At 39.3% G+C, this 21,542-nt stretch overlaps 1 protein-coding gene across 4 annotated transcripts in view; it reads right to left on the minus strand.

Moving 5' to 3' along the window:
• The window catches only part of fmnl2a (formin-like 2a), a 98,370-nt gene that overhangs the window by 75,095 nt on the left and 1,733 nt on the right, over positions 1-21,542 (minus strand). The window lies entirely within an intron of this gene.

Below are 21,542 nucleotides of genomic sequence, written 5' to 3' on the forward strand. Positions count from 1 at the left end.
TTTGGTTGCGCTACTCAGTTGTTGGATTTGCCTACTGTATACAATTAGCACATCAGCGGTATATCCAACATTGGTTCGGCTGCTGCTGCGTTGTGCAATATACTTGTTAATAAACTGCTGCTGCTGTGTTGTGCAATAATATACTAAACAACCACGTGGTCAAAGTTTTCTTTCCACTTTGTCATGCACTCCAAATCAGTTTAAATGCAAGTCGTTATATATATATATATATATATATATATATATATATATATATATATGACTTTTTACAATTCGGAAAAAACAGCCCCTCTAATTACAAACCCTGTTTCCATATGAGTTGGGAAATTGTGTTAGATGTAAATATAAACGGAATACAATGATTTGCAAATTCTTTTCAACTCATAGTCAATTGAATGCACTACAAAGACAATATATTTGATGTTCAAACTCATAAACTTTTTTTTTTTGCAAATAATTAATTTAGAATTTCATGGCTGCAACACGTGCTAAAGTAGTTGGGAAAGGGCATGTTCACCATTGTGTTACATGGCCTTTCCTTTTAACAACACTCAGTAAACGTTTGGGAACTGAGGACACACATTTTTTAAGCTTCTCAGGTGGAATTCTTTCCCATTCTTGCTTGATGTACAGCTTAAGTTGTTCAACAGTCCGGGGTCTCTGTTGTGGTATTTTAGCCTTCATAATGCGCCACACATTTTCAATGGGAGACATGTCTGGACTACAGGCAGGCCAGTCTAGTACCCGCACTCTTACTATGAAGCCACGTTTATACAACACGTGGCTTGGCATTGTCTTGCTGAAATAAGCAGGGGCGTCCATGGTAACGTTGCTTGGATGGCAACATATGTTGCTCCAAAACCTGTATGTACCTTTCAGCATTAATGGCGCCTTCACAGATGTGTAAGTTACCCATGTCTTGGGCACTAATACACCCCCATACCATCACAGATGCTGGCTTTTCAACTTTGCGCCTAGAACAATCCGGATGGTTCTTTTCCTCTTTGGTCCGGAGGACACGACGTCCACAGTTTCCAAAAACAATTTGAAATGTGGACTCGTCAGACCACAGAACACTTTTCCACTTTGTATCAGTCCATCTTAGATGAGCTCAGGCCCAGCGAAGCCGACGGCGTTTCTGGGTGTTGTTGATAAACGGTTTTCGCCTTGCATAGGAGAGTTTTAACTTGCACTTACAGATGTAGCGACCAACTGTAGTTACTGACAGTGGGTTTCTGAAGTGTTCCTGAGCCCATGTGGTGATATCCTTTACACACTGATGTCGCTTGTTGATGCAGTACAGCCTGAGGGATCGAAGGTCACAGGCTGAGCTGCTTACGTGTAGTGATTTCTCCAGATTCTCTGAACCCTTTGATGATATTACGGACCGTAGATGGTGAAATCCCTAAATTCCTTGCAATAGCTGGTTGAGAAAGGTTTTACTTAAACTGTTCAACCCTCGCCCCATCCTTGTTTGTGAATGACTGAGCATTTCATGGAATCTACTTTTATACCCAATCATGGCACCCACCTGTTCCCAATTTGCCTCTTCACCTGTGGGATGTTCCAAATAAGTGTTTGATGAGCATTCCTCAACTTTATCAGTATTTATTGCCACCTTTCCCAACTTCTTTGTCACGTGTTGCTGGCATCAAATTCTAAAGTTAATGATTATTTGCAAAAAAAAAAATGTTTATCAGTTTGAACATCAAATATGTTGTCTTTGTAGCATATTCAACTGAATATGGGTTAAAAATGATTTGCAAATCATTGTATTCCGTTTATACTTACATCTAACACAATTTCCCAACTCATATGGAAACGGGGTTTGTATTTTAAGTGCCTGCTTCCAATTAATGCCCCGTCCTCTTTGTGGTTTAGATCAATTCCCCACCTATAATTAATTAATTGTATGGCAGGGCTCTTCAACTGGCAGCCCGGGGCCCAAATCCCGCCTGGAAAAAACCCATACCGGCCCCCCAGAGCTCAGTTCAAAACTTTGGAGACAAACATTTTTGCAGCAAATTCATTAAACACCGGTGCTTCTGTGGTATAGAGGAACTTGGACAACTGTTAACACATTGGTATATCCTGGACATTTTAACCTTAATAAGAAACTTGGGATTTACATAACTAAGGCGTTCCTCAAGGCGGCCCTTCAGGTACTCATCTATTCGGCAGTTGCATTTTTTTTTGTAATGGGATTTCTGTAACTAAGATGTTGTTGCACCTTGTTTACTTCAGATGCAGTCAGTAGTTCTGTTCAACTTCTTTAGTTATACTAGTCGTGTTCAGGGTTCCATTCTAGGTCCTTTCATTTTCATCATTTGGGCTATTTAACTGGTGGTCAGCGAGTTTAGTTAAAAAAACGTGTGAGACTCACTATTTTGCAGAAGGTCTTTAGAAACATCAAAGCGCTCCTGTAACTCGACAAAATAAATATACCAAAATCTAATCTATTGTAGAGGATGCAGAAATGAATCCGGAATGAACAATGTATAATGAAGGAAGACAACCGGCCCCACAGTCCTTATCTTTCTAAAAATGTGGCTCCCAAAACAATTTATCTGAATATCTCTGATTTATGGTATACAGAGTTAAGATAAAAACTGCTATACAGCTAGTTGGCATAAGTAAGGAGAGGTCTAAACCTTTTGCACAGTGCCATAAATCAGCAGTGAGTGGGCAGACACAAATCTAACTTTTTGTGTGGAACATTTTCTAAAAAATAAAAACATAAAAATACACCTTGTAAAAAAGAAGTATCACAGATGCACTTGTTACTCATTCAATCAAATCTGTATGACAATACTGAGGATACAGTTGACAAATGTTCCCCTCGATACATGCAATGGTTTCCAAGATGGATAGTTTCCAAAATACAGGAAACATTATAGAGATTGGTTTGGAGCAGCAGGGGGTATTCCAAATAAAACAAGTGTTACATGAACATAGGACAGGGTCTGGTCCGATGGCCAGATGTTAAGGTTGCGAAAGAGTGTGAACTGCGTGATGGACTCCATGTTTTTGTTCCAGGATTCAAAGAACACAGATGAAGTACCGCCTTTTAGATGGAAAATAGTTGCTTCATTTAATGATTAGTGATGAAACATTGAGAGGAAAGGTTGCACTATTACAAAATGAATATAAAAAGGCTAGGCAACAATGTGATGAACAGGAAATGACTCGGCCACAAAAGGTTATATTTGGATCTATGAACTGCAGGCCAAAAGGAGGAGGACTAATTAAATACCGGCGCTAAGTATAATCCCACAGATCCTTTAATCCTGGTCTTCAATTAATTACAGCATACCAACATATGCAACAACGTAATAACGGGACACTTTTTTATAGCGCAGCTGAAAACTGTCCCGGGTTTGAAATAGCTTAGTAGCACAAATTCTTGATCATTCTTCTCTATTACATCAGCATGCTGGGATTTGAAAGCAAACATACTCCGATGCAGCACAGCTATTCAAATCAGAATGGAATTGCTTCAGTGTTGCACGGCCCTTTAGAAAAAATGTTCAGTGAAAATAAAACAATACAATATTACATTACTACTATGTACTACATACAATGGTGATGTACACATTTAAATGGCCATACAATTTGGATGCCAATATAAATTATAACGTGTGTCTCAAAACTAGCACAAAAAACTTCAGGTGAAGTGATCATGCATGACGTTGAAAATCTTGTGAAACCTCAGCATGGTTTTCCTGAGGAAAGCAGAGTTTCAGCTAGCAACAAAGAATAAACAGATTTTTTTTGTATTCCAAAAAAAGGACTGGCATCAACATGCTGCATTTCAGAAAGAAAACGTGACTACACCTAGGAAGCTACATGAAATAGTAAGCTGACCCCATAGAGTTAACTAGCTACTTTTTGCTAGATTTATGATGGCGGCCGTTTCCCCTTGGAATGGAACATTCCAATTCAAATTAAAAAAAATGTCGATGTTGAAAAATGTGATTTTGAAATCAGAACCCATCAAAGGTTGATCAGTGTCCTGGCACAAATTGCACACATTGATTTTTATGATCCCCATAGTACTTTTGCCTTGGGTTGCCATGTGCAATAAATACTTCTGGAATTTTTCAGGTAATTTGAATAATATGAAATATATTTGTGGCATTTTTACAGCAGGTAAAATGTTGAGTACTGGCATTGTATTTGTACGGTTGAGAGTTTTACTGGAATGCCATCCCCCAATCTCTACACTATATATACCGTGAGTGTTGGATTTGTTTACAGATCTCGTTTAGTGTGTGTGTGTGGGGGGGGGGGGGGTTCCTGGGATCCAGTCATGCCTGAAACAACAGACTGTTGCATTGTCTTAAGTGTGGATGGGGTCTGTGGAAAACTGGCAAAACTGCATTCAAATGTGATGGGACCTCCAATTCTGCACTGCTGATGGTAATTCTGGCAACATGCTGGTCAGCCAGCCAGCCAACTCTTTACAAGCAATAAGAAACGCTTAAAAAGAAGAGGCAACCTTGCTTGATTTGTCAAGTCGCAAGTTAGAATTTGACCATACCTAATATGTAAGCTCTGACTTAATATGTGTACGAATTTGGCCTGCATTTAGGAAGGAATACTATCCTGCACAAGGTCACAAAATGTTCAGACAGAAAACATCCCTGCAGAAAGACGTCAAATCCTACGCTCATGCAGGCTGTACAAATCCAAATTAGTTCCGAAAGGCATCGTGATGAGAGTAAATAAGTGAACACTTTCTGCAGTTCCCTGTTTTCACACTTGGACACACAACGCCAGCAACAGAAAAAACAATACCACATGATAAGCTGACAATGAAGCCATAACACACCACTTGATGTCAGAATGACATTATTCTTCATTCCTAATCAAGCACAGTAAACAACAAAACATAACAAAACCCCACCCTTACGAGACACTTTGACCCAAAATATCTGGCCTCTCAGTGCAGCTGCCACCCTTGAGCCAAGATAGACAGTTCCTGAAAATGATAAAAGCACTTAAATACTAGACTGAGGACCTCCTGTCCACAGGCTGTAAAACACCCTAACAGAAACTCATAATAATACGTATCTGGTTGGACTTTTCCAACACATGCTCCTGTTAGTGGTCAGCCAACAACAACACTGTAATGCATTTGCTCACATAAATGTAGCAGGATTTGGTACAACAATATGTGCTGTATAATTAGTCAAACAAATTTTTGGGTGGTGTCTGGCATTTAAACCCACTAATACTAGGCGATTCGGGAATTACTGAAAAATGCTGGATTTGTAAAACTAAAGTTGAACACAAAGCTGGTACACCTCCAATTTTTATTAGGATTTTGTAACTAACTTCTGCTGCAGTAGTACTTCAACTTACAAGCTCAATGGGTAGTGATGTCCCGATCAACATCTTTGGCCTCAGATCCGGTACGACTTTAAGTCCAAATCCAATACTTTTGACAATAGATTATAGAACTGAAAATGTTTAAAGCAAGTACCTAAAGTAAACACTGACTTTTTTATGAAGCTGATTTGATTAAATGTTGAGTTTGCTAGTGTTGTTGTAAATCAGAGGATGCATTACATTTGCAGTATTGAATGCTACATGCTATTCTGTCAACAAAATAAAGTAGTTAGTGCAAAATAGCAAAAAAAATTTTTTTTAACTACTATTGGTTCCCTTTTAAATCATTTGGGTTTTGCCCTAAAACCTTTCCTGTAGCCTAAGACTATAACTCCCAAAGTTTATATAATATTTTATAATAAGAACAAGAAAAAGAAATATATCAATCTCATTACTTTAGTATTGTATATACACTGATTCTACACTAGGTATCGATAGTGTTGGAATAAGGATCGATCGCCCCTACTTTAGATTGAAGCTTTAGCAGTTAGCTTCTTGTGTTGTCATGCTCTAATCTCGATGTGTCTACCTGTGTAGCATGCTTCGCCATTCCTTTTCCTCCTCCACCACTCATTTCCTTTTAAACATTACTGGTACCTTTCTGGGGTGACATCAAACAAAAAGACCAAACACAATTGTGGCGTTAACTACTCCAACCACCAGGCTGTTGCCAGGTCATGGTTGATTTAGTACGGGGCCACACAGACAACATAAAATCATCAATCATAAACTCATCAATCAATCAATCAATGTTTACTTATATAGCCCTAAATCACGAGTGTCTCAAAGGGCTGCACAAGCCACAACGACATCATCGGCTCAGATCCCACATCAGGGCAAGAAAAAACTCAACCCAATGGGATGACAATGAAAAACCTTGGAGGGGACCGAAGATGTGGGGACCTCCCCACGCCCCTGGGCGACCGGTGCAATGGACATCGAGTGGATCTAGCATAATATTGTGAGAGTCCAGTCTATAGTGGATCTAACATAATAGTGAGACTCCAGTCCATAGTGGGGACAGCAGGAGAGCATCTTGAGCGGAGACAGGTCAGCAGCGCAGAGAAGTCCCCAACTGATGCACAGATGAGTGGTCCACCCTGGGTCCCGACTTTGGACAGCGAGCGCCTCATCTGTGGTCACCGAATCTGTGCCCTCCCTCATTTTTAATCAACAGCAAATTGTTTTATTTTAAAAAATGACATTTTATCACGGGCAGCACGGTGCAACAGGGGTTAGTGCATGTGCCTCACAATACGAAGGTCCGGAGTAGTCCGGGGTTCCTAGTGTGTGAATGTTGTCTGTCTATCTGTGTTGGCCCTGCAATGAGGTGGCGACTTGTCCAGGGTGTAAGCCGCCTTCCGCCCGAATGCAGCTGAGATAGGCTCGAGCACCCCCGCGACCTCAAAAGGGACAAGCGGTAGAAAATGGATGGATGGATGGACATTTTATCACTAACTTGTCCATGTTACTTTTTTACTTGTACCAGTGTGATAACATCATTAAAAAGCAAACATAGTTAAAAAGGAGTAAAAGTAGTATTTTAATAAATCAAGTCTTTATCAACAGAGGTCATAGTAGTTGTTAAAGATAGTATTATTATTATCTCAGTGTTATACTTCGTCAGTAGTTCACCCTGTTCCTGCCATCCAATCAGCGGAGCGAGAGGCAAAGAACCGCAAACTGACCAGAAAAGAACAATACAGCGAGAAGAGGCCCTGCACACAGCCAAGAGACCTGTTATTACATAATCTACTGACCCGCTGCCAGTCAGACAAGATGCTTTTGGGTTCCGCTCTGGGGACACATTATCGCCTCACCCCGCTGCACTTCAGAGAGATCCCAACACTGGCCACGGGACGCTCCCCGAGCATTTATTTTCATGGCTAATTGCTGTGAGCATCCTGCGGGTCGACACACAGCAGAAACGCTCATATCCAAGCCATACACAGCATGGACACACATGCGGGTATGTGAGGGTGGCCCCTCGAAGCCTGTCGGCCCTGGGTCCGGTGCCAGGCTCTGTGTTGGATTCTGAGACAAATAAAGAGTGGTATTGTTCCGTCGGATTGACGCTCGGGTTTGGGCCGCTGTTCACTTTATGCTGCTCAGACATAATCCACTATACTGCTTTTTGATGAAGAAAAGTCAACATTTTTGTCACTTCTAGGGTTGATTTACGCTTTGGCTTTATATGAAGTTGAACTACGCAGAATAAGCACAATATAACATGGATGGATGGATGACATGCTAATGGTGCATAAATGTAAGACCATAAAAAAATCCTGTCATTTTCCAGATATATAACTGTGTCACCCATCAAAACAAAGCAAATAGCTAAAAGCTACAAATTAACTAATACATGTGTCTAAAAAAGTGTCAAAATACAAAATTACAATTACAGAAAGGGTTCAAGCGACCGCTCAACCTTTTTAAGACTGCAGATCGGCTCATTTCTGTCAAGCCCCTTGACTGACCTGTGAAACAATAAGTGACAAGAGGCTTCAGACTTCATAGTAAACTGATACTGATACTACTTTTATTGATTGGTAAAACAAAGAAAAGCAAAATATGAAATATGGAAACCATGAACAAAACATACAAAATACTGAATAATCATTGCTTTGAGTCTGGAGTTCGTTTTTCAGAGAGGAATTAAAAATACTGAATAATCATTGCTTTGAGTCTGGAGTTCGTTTTTCAGAGAGGAATTAATGGCATGGTTGGATTTGTGTGAGTGACAAGCCCCTACCCATTTATTGATTTTAGGGCTGCAACGATTATTCGATTAGAAACAACCTTTGATTTATATTCTGTTGTTTTAGTTATTCATTTAAAAAAGCTGTTTGCAACATTTACAAAGATGCCTAGAGAACGCTAACTTTCCAATCTATTTTAAGCGTTATATCCCGCCCTCTCACAGCTTCTCGTACGTAATGACGTAATCACGTAATAACTATGTACGTATGCAACACATGCACACACATTAGCTTTAGATGTTGTTAGCTAATAAAAGCAATTTGGATAGCTAGCGTTAATTGTCATTGAATGTATATTCTATCATAACAACAAAATGACTGCAAATTGTTCGTTGCTTCTCTTGGACTGCTTTTGTACGTGTGCACGCGCCCCCCTGCGTACGTGTTGACGAGACTGAGTGAATGACCGCCGCAAACAACACCAATCGTTCTATTCAAGTAAAAAAATGTGTTACATAAACTTAATAATTCTGAAAAATATAGAAAATTGTCTAACAAATGTGTTCTATTAAACCAGCAATGGTAACATAAGTTAGCCAGTGGTGTTCTTGTTATATTTTTTGCTTTGAAAAATGTTACTGTGAGGAAGTTGCAAACAGCACCTTTAAGGAGTGTGACTAATACAAATGTATTTAAATACGCACACAAAGTTTCCACACGGCTGCGGTAATAATAATAGAGCGCACATGTGAGTGGTGATGTGTGGGTGCTGTGATATAAGTCACGGCGGACAGCAGTTTTTTTTTCTTTATTTTTATCAATGCACACATTTTAAAAAGTTCAAGTTTAATGTTGTTGATGTACATTTAACACAAAAAAGAAATAAGGTTATATAGCAACCAGAAAAATCTTTTTTATTTCAACTCTTCTCGAAAATACGCATTGAGGCTATAACGTGTGTTTTATCTGATTACTGAATCAATCGAACAAACTAATCGATAAGTTACTCCATAACTAAAATAATTGATTGATAGGGAGGGAGATGGGGCATAACACCCCCCCCCCCCCCCCCCCCACCCTTGCCACAAAAACAGTTTGAAAAAAAATATGATCATTTTAATCAACAGAGCAGCAACAATACAAAAATATCACCCATTTTAAAAATACATTTGTAAATGAATACATTTTCTTCACACATGCCAGTCAACTTCAAGTAAAGTGCTGGCGATCTTGGAGACTGTGTTTGCTTTTAGCAAACTAGTACCGTATTTTCCGCACTATAAGGCGCACCGGATTATTAGCCGCACCTTCTATGAATTACATATTTCATAATTTTGTCCACCAATAAGCCGCCCCGGACTATAAGCCGCGCCTACGCTGCGCTAAAGTGAATGTCAAAAAAACGCTGCGCTAAAGTAAATGTCAAAAAAACAGTCAGATAGTTCAGTCAAACTTTAATAATATATTGAAAACCAGCGTTCTAACAACTCTGTCCCAAAATGTACGCAAATGTGCAATCACAAACATAGTAAAATTCAAAATGGTGTAGAGCAAAAGCAACATAATGTTGCTCGAACGTTAATGTCACAACACACAAAATAAACATAGCGCTCACCTTCTGAAGTTATTCTTCATTCGTAAATCCTTCGAATTCTTCGTCTTCGGTGTCCGAATTGAAAAGTTGCGCAAGCGTGGGATCCAAAAATGGCCGGCTCCGTCTCGTCGAAGTCATCGGATTCAGTGTCGCTGTTGTTGTGCAGCAGTTCTGTGAATCCTGCCTTCCGGAAAGCTCGGACCACAGTTGTGACCGAAATATCTGCCCAGGCATTTACGATCCACTGGCAAATGTTGGCGTATGTCGTCCGGCGCTGTCTGCCCGTCTTAGTGAAGGTGTGTTCGCCTTCGGAGCTGTGTGAAAAAAGCCACCCGGCCTCTTCGCGTAAACTTCCCTTAACCACTCGCTCATCTTTTCTTCATCCATCCATCCCTTCGAGTTAGCTTTTATGATGACGCCGGCTGGAAAGGTCTCTTTTGGCAAGGTCTTCCTTTTGAATATCACCATGGGTGGAAGTTAGCATGGCAAGCTAGAACCACAGTGAAGGATGACTTCTCATTCCCTGTGGTGCGAATATTCACCGTACGTGCTCCCGTTCCACAGTGCGGTTCACAGGAATATCAGTTGCTGTGAAATACGGTAGTAATCCGTGTGCGGATGGAGAGATTGCGTCTTTTTATGAACCGGATCCTTGTCGCTTTGTAGGAGCCATTTTGTGGTCTTTACAGATGTAAACAGGAAATGAAACGTACGGTGATATCCGCGCGTTTTTTCTTCTTCTTCCGGGGGCGGGTAGAAGAAGAAGCGCTTCCTGTTCTATGGGGGCGGGTGCTTTCCTTGGCGGTTGCTTGCGTAGAAGAAGAAGCGCTTCCTGTTCTACCGGGAAAAAAGATGGCGGCTGTTTACCGAAGTTGCGAGATCGAAACTTTATGAAAATGAATCGTAATAAAGCGCACCGGGTTATAAGGCGCACTGTCAGCTTTTGAGAAAAATTGTGGTTTTTAGGTGCGCCTTATAGTGCGGAAAATACGGTACTATGCTGGCCTTTCACACAGGCAACATGGGTTTGCGCCCGGCTCAGACCAGTAGGAAAAACAAGTCAGCCAAGAGAGAGTACACAATCGCAAGACAAAGCTGAGCTGTTTTTGATTGACAGCTATAAACACCAATTTTTGCATTCCGTCAAAATCGGGGGCCCCTGATTGGGTGGGGCCCATTGGCAGCCAGTGCATTAAGGCGGCCTTGCGCATAGAGATATTTGGTTCGTTAGCATGCCTGGAAGCAACAAAACCCGATATTTTAAGTACCAACCTGATGCTATTACTTTGTTAAAAATTTGCTTTCGTGCCTCATTATCCTGAGACGCTTTTGCAACAGCCCCAGTGACAAAGCTCTTCATGTACGCATAGGCTAGTAGTGATCGTGTTTTTTTACTATTGTGGAAACTTTTTTTAAAAAGGGCAAATGTGAGTTGGATATGGTTCGCATTGAGGGATTTTTTAGAGAAGTAGATTTTGGCTCATGCAATACCAATAACGATACCTGGTCGTGTCACTAGAGCTGTGCAGCAGCCCTGAAACAAATCTACTTAGATGTAATCTGGCCAGACTAACTGAAGTGCAACTACAACAGCAGCTAAGCCCGAAGTCCCCATATGGCACGTCAACATACAACGACTGTAAACAACTCCACTTTTTTGAAACACGCTGCACCGGGGGAGAAGCGGTTGAGGGTTAATTTAACATCAACTCTTGCGCAGAATTTAGAGGCTAACACTGCATTCCACTCACACGCCTCCTTAGCTTGTTGTTTTTCTGGCCCATTCCGATTGCCCGTATGACTCAAAAAGATTGACTGCAGTAATTTCACATGCTCAGCAGCACAGCAGCAGTCGCTATGCCTTCAAAAAGACCAAACCGCCACTTTGAAGCTTTGTTCACTTCATTCGATGATGGCTAATGACAAGAGTTGAATCAATCAAGGAGGTGAAGCAAATCAACATCAAGAGGGCAGTCATGCCACAGATACAATGACATCAGATGCATGCTTGTAAAACTATCATTTGGACCCACTAAAGACCTTTTAACCTTTGATTCACTTTATTGATGATTAAAAATCTAGAACCATAATAATTGACATAGATTACAGTTGAATGCGTTTTATCTGTTTCAAACAACACTATTTGGATTCAAATCATCGCCCAGGTCATGGCCAAGGTCTCTCCTATCATGACGGAGCATTACATTGCAATTAGCCTCAGTCAAATTTGGAATGAGGATCTCAGTATTTGGTTGTTTAGAGAATTTAATCAGATGTTTTCCAATAAAATTATAATTTACCCCAAATATCAAAATCAGTCTATGCCTACTGTATGTCTGCATTCATGCTTTGCTAATTCTAGATACTTATGCAATATTAATGGTAATGTGCCCCTTTGCATTCCAAGGGCCTGATGTACTTAAGGTGTGCTTGTATTAAAACGCGGTCCAAGAATCTACTAAACTTGCGCGTAGAGGATTGCGTCTCTTTAGTGAGTAAAATAAGGATCGCAATCCAGTTAGTGTCGGTCTTCATGAATATGCAGAAGGATTGTTGATAATCTGAACGCCCCACAATACTGGGAGGAGAAGATGCAAATATAATTATTTAGCACACACAGTGTGATTTATCAATATAGAAACTGTTCTGCCGGCGCTATTTTGCTTCTATACTTACTATGTCTAAAAAGGACGCGCAAATTGGCAGTTGCGCAGTAATGGCTGACATTAGGAGTCGATCGCGCTGCAACTCCATCCTACACATGCTTGTCAACATTTGGACTGTTAAACATTTGTAGTCATGTCTTCTATTCAGCAGTATCATTTCATAATCATATAGCTGCCAGAAATCTTAAGGTTTGATTAAAACAAATTCCATTGATGCATTCGGAGTCTGCTGGCATTTGTTTTTTCATTTAGGAAATATATAAGTGTAATGTACTGTATCTCCTATATGAAAAAATGTCTTGCAATAAGCATTTCCTTGCGTTCGGGTTACTCCAAAAGCATGAATGCGCTGCAGTGTTGTGACCGTCCACCGCGTGCCCACAGAGCACAGTGTTGCGGAGGGAAATGGGTGATTCCATGGATACATAATGTTGGTAGTACACGCAAAAACCTAATATAAATAAAGCGGTCTGCACCAGTTATCAATAACCTACTCAGTGGCCTAGAGGTTAGAGTGTCCTCCCTGGGATCGGTAGGTTGTGAGTTCAAACCCCGGCCAAGTCATACCAAGTACTATAAAAAATGGGACCCATTACCTCCCTGCTTGACACTCAGCATCAAGGGTTGGAATTGGGGGTTAAATCACCAAAAAATGATTCCCGGGCGTGGCCACCACTGCTGCTCACTGCTCCCCTCACCTCCCAGGGTGTGATCAAGGGTCATGGGTCAAATGCAGAGAATAATTTTTGCCAGACCTAGTGTATGTGTGACAATCGTTGGTACTTTTATTTATTTATTTTATTTATTTATTTATTTATTTATTAAATTGTACCCATAGTCTTAGTAGATCACACTTAACACGCCCACTAACAGTACATGCAATTTTATAGTTTGAGGGAAAAACACATGATACATCACAATACAAACAGTAAATGATGATTGAAAATTTCCTTTGTGGCCCCTCTTACTAGTTGGAAGACATGCTAGCATACTTCTGGGTTTATAACAAACTAATCATTAGACAAATGGTCAATGACTTACGGCCAATTAGTTCTGTCCGTGCTCCTACAAAGATGTTTTGGTCGGTGGCGACTTTATTTTCTAACCAGTCTTTCTCAAAATGCACTGCTTATCAAAAAAGTAGAGCTCGTGGAGCTGTGTGAGGAATTCTAAGAATCCATTTTTTGTTTGAAGTGAAGAAAGAGAAAGGTATGATGAAGTGCATTTTTGTTGGTTTCACGTACATAATGTTTTCATGCGGTGTCAAAAAAATTGGCATAGGTGGTAGGCTTGAGCACCACTAAAATAAAGATTTTGAAGGGGTGCGATTTTGTCTGACAACCAACAATGACTCGCAATCGAAATACTCCATGTCCTTGACCACTTTAAATCCTATTGCCTCCCTTCCGTGATACAGAGATTGGCTGATGATCAAATCTAATTAGGAGTGACAGGCCTCTGTGTCTTACCTAAATACAAACATCCAGTAAAGAATTGTATTTGCTGTAGGAGCCACTGTTGATTTAATCTAGCTACGACTAATCATTACAACTGAGTGGTGCAAAGTTTTTCATTGTGGACCTGATTAACGTGTAAAATGTGATTGATCAAAAGTCATTTCAATAGGTTGATAAGAATGTGTACAAGCAGGCATTGTTATCATGCAGGCAATCAATGCAACACTGTCAATGACTCAAGTTTAAATGGCGGTAAGAAACGCTAAATCCTGTGATTAGGGTGCTAAATTCTCAGGCTGGATGGCTTCCATCCCATCAAGAGATGAGGCAAGAAGGGAGAAAGAAGGGGGACTTGCTCCCATGCTGTGACAGCCTATTTCTTGATTCAGGGGCCGTTTATGCAACAGCATTTTTTACGGAAAATATTTTGGATGCTCATTTACATGACAACAGCGTGACAGTGTACCAACACCCGATAGCAGTTTATGTGTAAATATTTTCTAAGGCATGTGCATGTTTACTATAGACATTATTTAAATGATAAATGGGTTATACTTGTATAGCGCTTTTCTACCTTCAAGGTACTCAAAGCGCTTTGACAGTATTTCTACATTTACCCATTCACACACACATCCACACACTGATGGCGGGAGCTGCCATGCAAGGCGCTAACCAGCAGCCATCAGGAGCAAGGGAAGAAGTGTCTTGCCCAAGGACACAACGAACGTGACTAGGATGGTAGAAGGTGGGGATTGAACCCCAGTAACCAGCAACCCTCCGATTGCTGGCACGGCCACTCTACCAATGGCAAACAACAGCAGTGCTGTTAGCTTGTGTATGCATATACGACACCAAACAATTTTGAAACAACTAATATTTTGAACAACTCTGAAGGATCACAATGACTTTTAGCATAATCTACAAAAATCTCAAGAAGGTGTATATTTGAATGGTGGTCTTTATTTGTACATATGCATGCATTTTGGCGGTATTTTACCATAAATGTCAAGCAAAACTGGAGTAAAAACTAAATAAATATGGCTATTTAAAATTAAATTCAACTGAACAGAAATAAACAAGGCAAATAAGTTTGTTTACGGATCATTAACATCAACATGCACAACGTTGTGGAGCGACCATATAATTGTCTACTGAAACGTTGATGGACGAAAAAGATACCGTCTCCGCCTGACATAACATCGTCTTCAACACTGAAACTCTTAGTAACTGCACTCAAATATAGGTTTGTTTTCTGGAACATAAATATGCACAACATTGTGAAGCAATACATGATTGTCTACTGGAACACTAATGGCCGGAAAAGATACCTGACGTAACATCGTCTTTGACACTGAAACTCTTTTACAGCCATTATTAAAATTCATCGGAGAGACTGTGTACATGACTCAGTTGGTGCTGCTGTTTTGGTTAACAACAATGTTCAGGAATTGGGCTTAGCCTTTCAACTCCTAGTAAAAAAAATAAAAAATAAAAAATTTTCTTATGGCAAAATTATCAGTCTACATGGAAGGCGTTTGTCTTTTTTAAATGAATTTAGTCAGAACGTCACTTCTTGCCGTTTTAAGGTTTTTTTACACCACTTCCAGCTTAATACTCAAAAAATGAAAACATCATTTCAGTGTATGAACAATTTTGGGTTTACTGTCAAAATGAAGACAAAAGTTATTTGAAAGACTTTCAGTACAGACTTTCAGATAAGAACTGAAGTGTAGTTTCTTCACAAAGGGGCATAAATTAGTGTTTTTAAGTCAGATTTGATGTTTTGTTTAGAAGTCATCATCTCCATGTATAAAACATTGAAAATATCCTAAAGATTTCCGTTTTATGATATCATTTTAGTGTACCGGTAAATGCTTACAGGCTCCAACTTTAGACCGCATTATTGTGGCAGGAAATGGACACAGTATGCGACCGAACATTTTATCCTCTCCCTCATCCCTGGGACACTTTTATGATCACACAAGTCACTTGCTTGCGCCAAATTCTCCTCACTAAGCGGCAGAAAATGTTTGACAGCAACAGACAATCACGTTTGACCCCCATTTCCATCCACTGCTCAAATTTCATTCCTTACTTCTGAAGTTCACACCTCATCTTTTGAGTTATGGATATCATCATAAAAGTGAAATGCATGGTTACGTTATGATGGACTTTATGAAAACAAGAGGGACACATCAAAGAACACAAAGGACATAAAAGACATGAAAAGAGTACAGACTGATGCAACCAGCTGCCACTTCAGCGGCACAATTTCGACATACAGCTACAAAAATAAAACAACGAAAAACCCAAAAATGAGTAATAGCTAATACATATTGCCCACATACGATTACACCATGCATAGACAACATCGCAGTGGCCTCTGCACCCACTACACTAAAAAGGCCAATACGCAAAAAGCACAAAGCTCCTGCAAACAGCAGCCACTACAGTGGCGCCAGGTTTCAGAAAATGCAGGTTAGTGCCTACAGTTCTGCAAAATGTAATAATATGGCATTGGTACACAAGTGGGGGGCCAATACTAGAAATTTGGAATTGATCCGATACAAAGTAAATACACACGGCCAGTATCGCCCATTTTGATACAGACACTGATCATTGAATAATTGTGAATTTGCCTTATAGTTGATTGATTCTAAAAACAGAGGAAAAAATGTTGTGCAAATAAAATGTTTTCTTAATTAAATAAAATCTACAGCAATGTAATAGTAAATAAATGTAAAAATATTTTACACTGCGGTTGTGAATCTTTGGGCACCACCACGATTCGGTTCGATTCTTGGGGATAACGATTGGATTCAGAATCGATTCTCGCTTTAAAATCAATACATTTGAATAACATTGGGTGCCAGTTCTATGATTAACTACATTCCTCCATGTAAAATATAAACAGCTGTAATAGATGTATATATTACTTAAAATTGAAGTTAAAATTCTACCCAAACATTTGAAAAAAAGTCAATTACAAATAAGGCAGCAAGAGAAGTATCCCACACTTCTCTTTTCGAAAATAAATCTGGAGAGCAAATATGGGCATCTACATCAACAATATGATTTGCCTGAGTGGCAGGAGAAGAAAGATTTTTTTTAAACAAAAAAAATTAAAATATTTGTTTTAATCCATTAAGAATCGTTACATCTAAGAATCGCGATTCATTCGGAAATCTATTTTTTTTATACCCCTATATATTACCCTTAGTCCATTCTAATACACACAATTGTTTGAGAGAAAAATCACTATTTCAAAATGCAGCAACGTACAAAAATGTACATCTTATAATGTAAACAAAACCAAAATAACTACTATTACACGCAGATATTAGTGAAAAATAAAGTCAGTTGTCAGTATATCAGGGAGGGGAGGAGCAAAGTGTGCCTGAGCGGTGCAGAGAGAGAGAGAAATGTCACTCTTGCAAAATGACAAAAGTGCACCGATGTAACAAAAACTATCTTAAAATGTAAACAAAACCACTAAAATAACTATTACACACAGATATTACACACAGATTAGCAGGAAGGGGAGGGGCAACGTATGCCTGAGTGAGCAGAGAGAGTGAGTCAATATTGCAAAATTACAAAAAAAATAAACAATGTAACAAAAATATAATTTCTAAAATGTAACCAAAACCACTAAAATAATTACCATTACACACAGATATTTGTGTAAAATGATGTCAGTCGTCAGTAGAGCAGGGGAAAAATGTGCCTGCGTGATCAGAGAGAGTTGAGCCGACTGGGGTCGCATAAACTATGAGGAAATTCAAATAATTTGCAAAACTGCAAAAGTATTGGTCCCACACCGCTGGTATTGATTCGATACCAATACCCACCTTGGTATCTCTATACTGTCAGGTATGCACATCCCATGGCACATATAGTGACACAATATTTACTGAGAAATAAAGCATACCGGTATGTTCTATTTTGCAAAGTTTATAATAGTGAAAAAAATGCCTGGATTCACAAGACAATTTTAATTAATTCTTGAATCCTTAAAACCTAACCCCTCCACAAAGATTTAAGGAGTTTGGGCATAATCCTTCTATCAAGCACTAACAGACTTGACAGATTGCTGCAGTCTGGAGTATTTATGTTACAAAAAGTTTAGTATTGTGGTGTATAATTGCCCTGCATCATCATATCAATAGGTGCTTTATTACTACTTAGCTTGGCCAGGCCTGGGCAATTATTTTGCTTTGGAGGGCGAAATTTAGAGAAAAAAATGTGTCTGGGGTCCGGTACATCTATTTTTAGGAACACTAATACAAAACCTCACAATGTCTGAATGCTAAAAACGTTATGACAGACCGCCTTAAAAAACGGAATGGAATTTTACCTTTTTTTACTGAATGAGACACCTAGAAAGTACATGAAAATAAAGAATGCGGGATTTCAATATTAACTATGAACGATAAAACACTGAATATTGAGAACATATGAACGTCACATCCCCTCTTGATCGACACATCTTACAATTACGCGAAACGCAACAAAAATGCAACAAACAGCTAAATATGAGCACGAAAAAACGAAAATAAAAAACCACCTACTATCTGATACATCACTAAGCTTTAGAACTTTGTTGTAAAAATCTAATTTCGCGTCTGTCCCTAACACCCGCATTTTAGGCTGGCCGCTCTGGAAACACTCTGTGGAAACACTCCCTACCCACACTGCCTGGTGCCTCGTCTGAGCTGCTGTGATTAGATTACCATAGTAACTAGATAGATGGATAGTACTTTATTGATTCCTTCAGGAGAGTTCCCTCAGGAAAATTCAAGTTCCAGCAGCAGCGCACAGAATTGAGATTGAATTTAAAAAGTAAAAAGTAAATAATAAATAATGGGGGTATATGTTATTGTTTTGCATCTTCTGTCATCCTAGTACCCCCCCTCACCCCCAGAGAGGAGTTGTACAGTTTGATGGCGTGTGGGACAAAACTAGTATATCATGCAAAAGCGCAGATTCCAACCATTAAAATACTTTGCATAGTTCAAGACCTACGGTCATTTGAAATCATCACTGCACATCATAACGGCGGCTACAGTTTCGAGCTTAAAGATATAAAAAATGTTTTTGGGAATGCCAGGTTGAAAAGCTTAACGGGCCACATGCGGCCCCTGGACCTTAATTTGTCCAGGTCTGTCCAGGGTGTACCCCGCCTTCCGCCCGATTGTAGCTGAGATAGGCTCCAGCACCCCCCGCGACCCCAAAAAGGGAATAAGCGGTAGAAAATGGATGGATGGATGGATGCTTTAGACCTTACTTAGGTTATTTTGTATCATGCAACTATTGAGGTGAACTTATTAGTGCACTAGTTGGCTGCAACCAGCAGAGACGCTGTTGATTCAATTTCAACCCGTCTGCAGTTCCAAAAAACAACATCAACATAACATGGAAAGCAGAGAGCTACATTCATACTAAGGCAACTATTTATTCGGCTCAAGACAACGTTGGCACTGAAACAGGACTTGAGAACATTCAAAGACATTATAACTTTTTCTTTTGTTGATCAAGGAACATTTTGTGTTGCACTACTTCAAAACACAATCAACAAATTACCTGACAGTTGAAAAATGTGTGATAAAGGCTCTTTGCATCATACTAGTGTAATTGTCTCCTTTGTTTACAACTATACGTAACACATGTTTAGAGCTACACACATGACTTACTGTAGTTAACACTCCGATGTGCTTACTATACTGTTTAGTGACTTTTTTCCAAGTGACAATGCAACTTAGACAAAAATGCAGCCTTAAGAGAAATTATTTGACATTTTTGTTTGAGAAACTGGGTTAATGTTTTAGTCAATGGGTTATCAAAGTGATAGTGATTTAACTATGTGTTGAGTATTGTGGGCAAAGGGGTGTACAATATGTTGCTTACCTTACTTTAATCCTAGTACCGGTAATAATCCTAGTACCGGTAAGTTAAATAAACTGAGGCAAACTGAAGTGCAATACTTGGTAGCAAACCAGCACAGGTGCTGTTGATTTATAATTTAGTCTCAACTAGTTTGCTATTTAGAATATGTCTTAGCTAATTGGGTGATTGGCATGGAAATGTGGTGTATCACTTACAAACTGTAACAGTAAACACATTGGTAAACAAGTTCCTGCCTGACAGTGTCAATCAAAATGAAGCATGGAAGCAGTTGGAATCCAGGGATGTCAAACTCATTTTCATTGAGGGGCCACATCACATTTAAGGCTGCCCCCAGAGGACCGCTTGTAACAGCAAATATATATGAACATTATTTGATCATCGCCTCAACTCAAGACATTATTACACAATTGCCTTTTCATTTGAATAGATAGTATTTTACGTACAAAATGAAGGGTAATTTCTTTGAAATCATAAGTCAAGGTGCCAAACTGATATTTAAGTATTTTTATTTGAACAAAAAAATATGCTGGAAATATGTTAATATGTTTTGTTGCATGATCAGACAATATTAAAGTGAAAAGACATGGTAATATAATGTGTTACATGGTCAGATAATCTTAAAAGGTAAATACATGTTAATATGTTTGTTGCATACTTAGACAATATTAAAGTTTAAATACATATCATTATAATATCTGTTGCATGATCAGATAATATTAAAGTTAAATACATGTTGATATCATGTTTGTTGCTTGGTCAGATAAAATTTAAGTTTAAAAGACATGGTAAAACATGTGTCACATGGTCAGATAATCTATAAAAGGTCAAATACATGTTAATATAATGTTTGTTGCATGGTTTGATAGCATTAAAGTTAGAGTACTACATGCAATCTTTGTCAAAATTGAGAGAACAAATACATTTAGTAAGAAAGATTAAATGCTTTATTGACATAGGTCAAGGTTTTTGCAGGCAACATTAAAAAGTTAAAAGTTAAAGTACCAAGTACACACACACTAGGTGTGGCGAGATTATTCTCTGCATTTGACCCATCACCCTTGATCACCCCCTGGGAGGTGAGGGGAGCAGTGGGCAGCAGCGGTGGCCGCGCCCGGGAATCATTTTGGTGATTTAACCCCCAATTCCAACCCTTGATGCTGAGTGCCAAGCAGGGAGGTAATGGGTCCCATTTTTTTTATAGTCTTTGGTATGACTCGGCCGGGGTTTCAACTCACAACCTACCGATCTCAGGGCGGACACTCTAACCACTAGGCCACTATTAACCAATGTGGTGGGCTAGATCTGACCCCCGGGGTCTTGTTTTTGACACCTGTGTCTCAAAAGCGGAACTTACAGCTCTTGTCTAATATCAGCATACTCAAAGTACATTCACATGCTTCCTTTACATGCAACTATACATAACACATACTTTGAGCTATATATTCGTTTTACTCTAGTTGTCTTTCAACTTTAATGCTTAGGAATACTTAGTAGTAACAGTGTTTATTTCCAAAGCAACTTTAAAATGGCCCGATAAGTTGGAAAACGCAGCAATAAAGCCAATTATTTGACTTTTGTAGACATTTTATTAGGCAGATTGGATTAATGCTTTTTACAAAGGGCTATCAAAGCCCTTCATGACGTTTAGTGCAATTGTTCTAGATCAGTGTTTTTCAACCACTGTGCCGCCGTGAGATACAGTCTGGTGTGCCGTGGGAGTTTATGTAATTTCACTTTTTTGGGTTAAAAATATTTTTTGCAAACCAGTAATAATAGTCTGCAAATTATGTGTTGTCGTTGAGGGTCGGTGCTGGCTAGAGCTCGGTAG

Source organism: Nerophis lumbriciformis, linkage group LG13 (assembly GCF_033978685.3).
Source record: "Nerophis lumbriciformis linkage group LG13, RoL_Nlum_v2.1, whole genome shotgun sequence".
NCBI classification, from domain to species: domain Eukaryota; kingdom Metazoa; phylum Chordata; class Actinopteri; order Syngnathiformes; family Syngnathidae; genus Nerophis; species Nerophis lumbriciformis.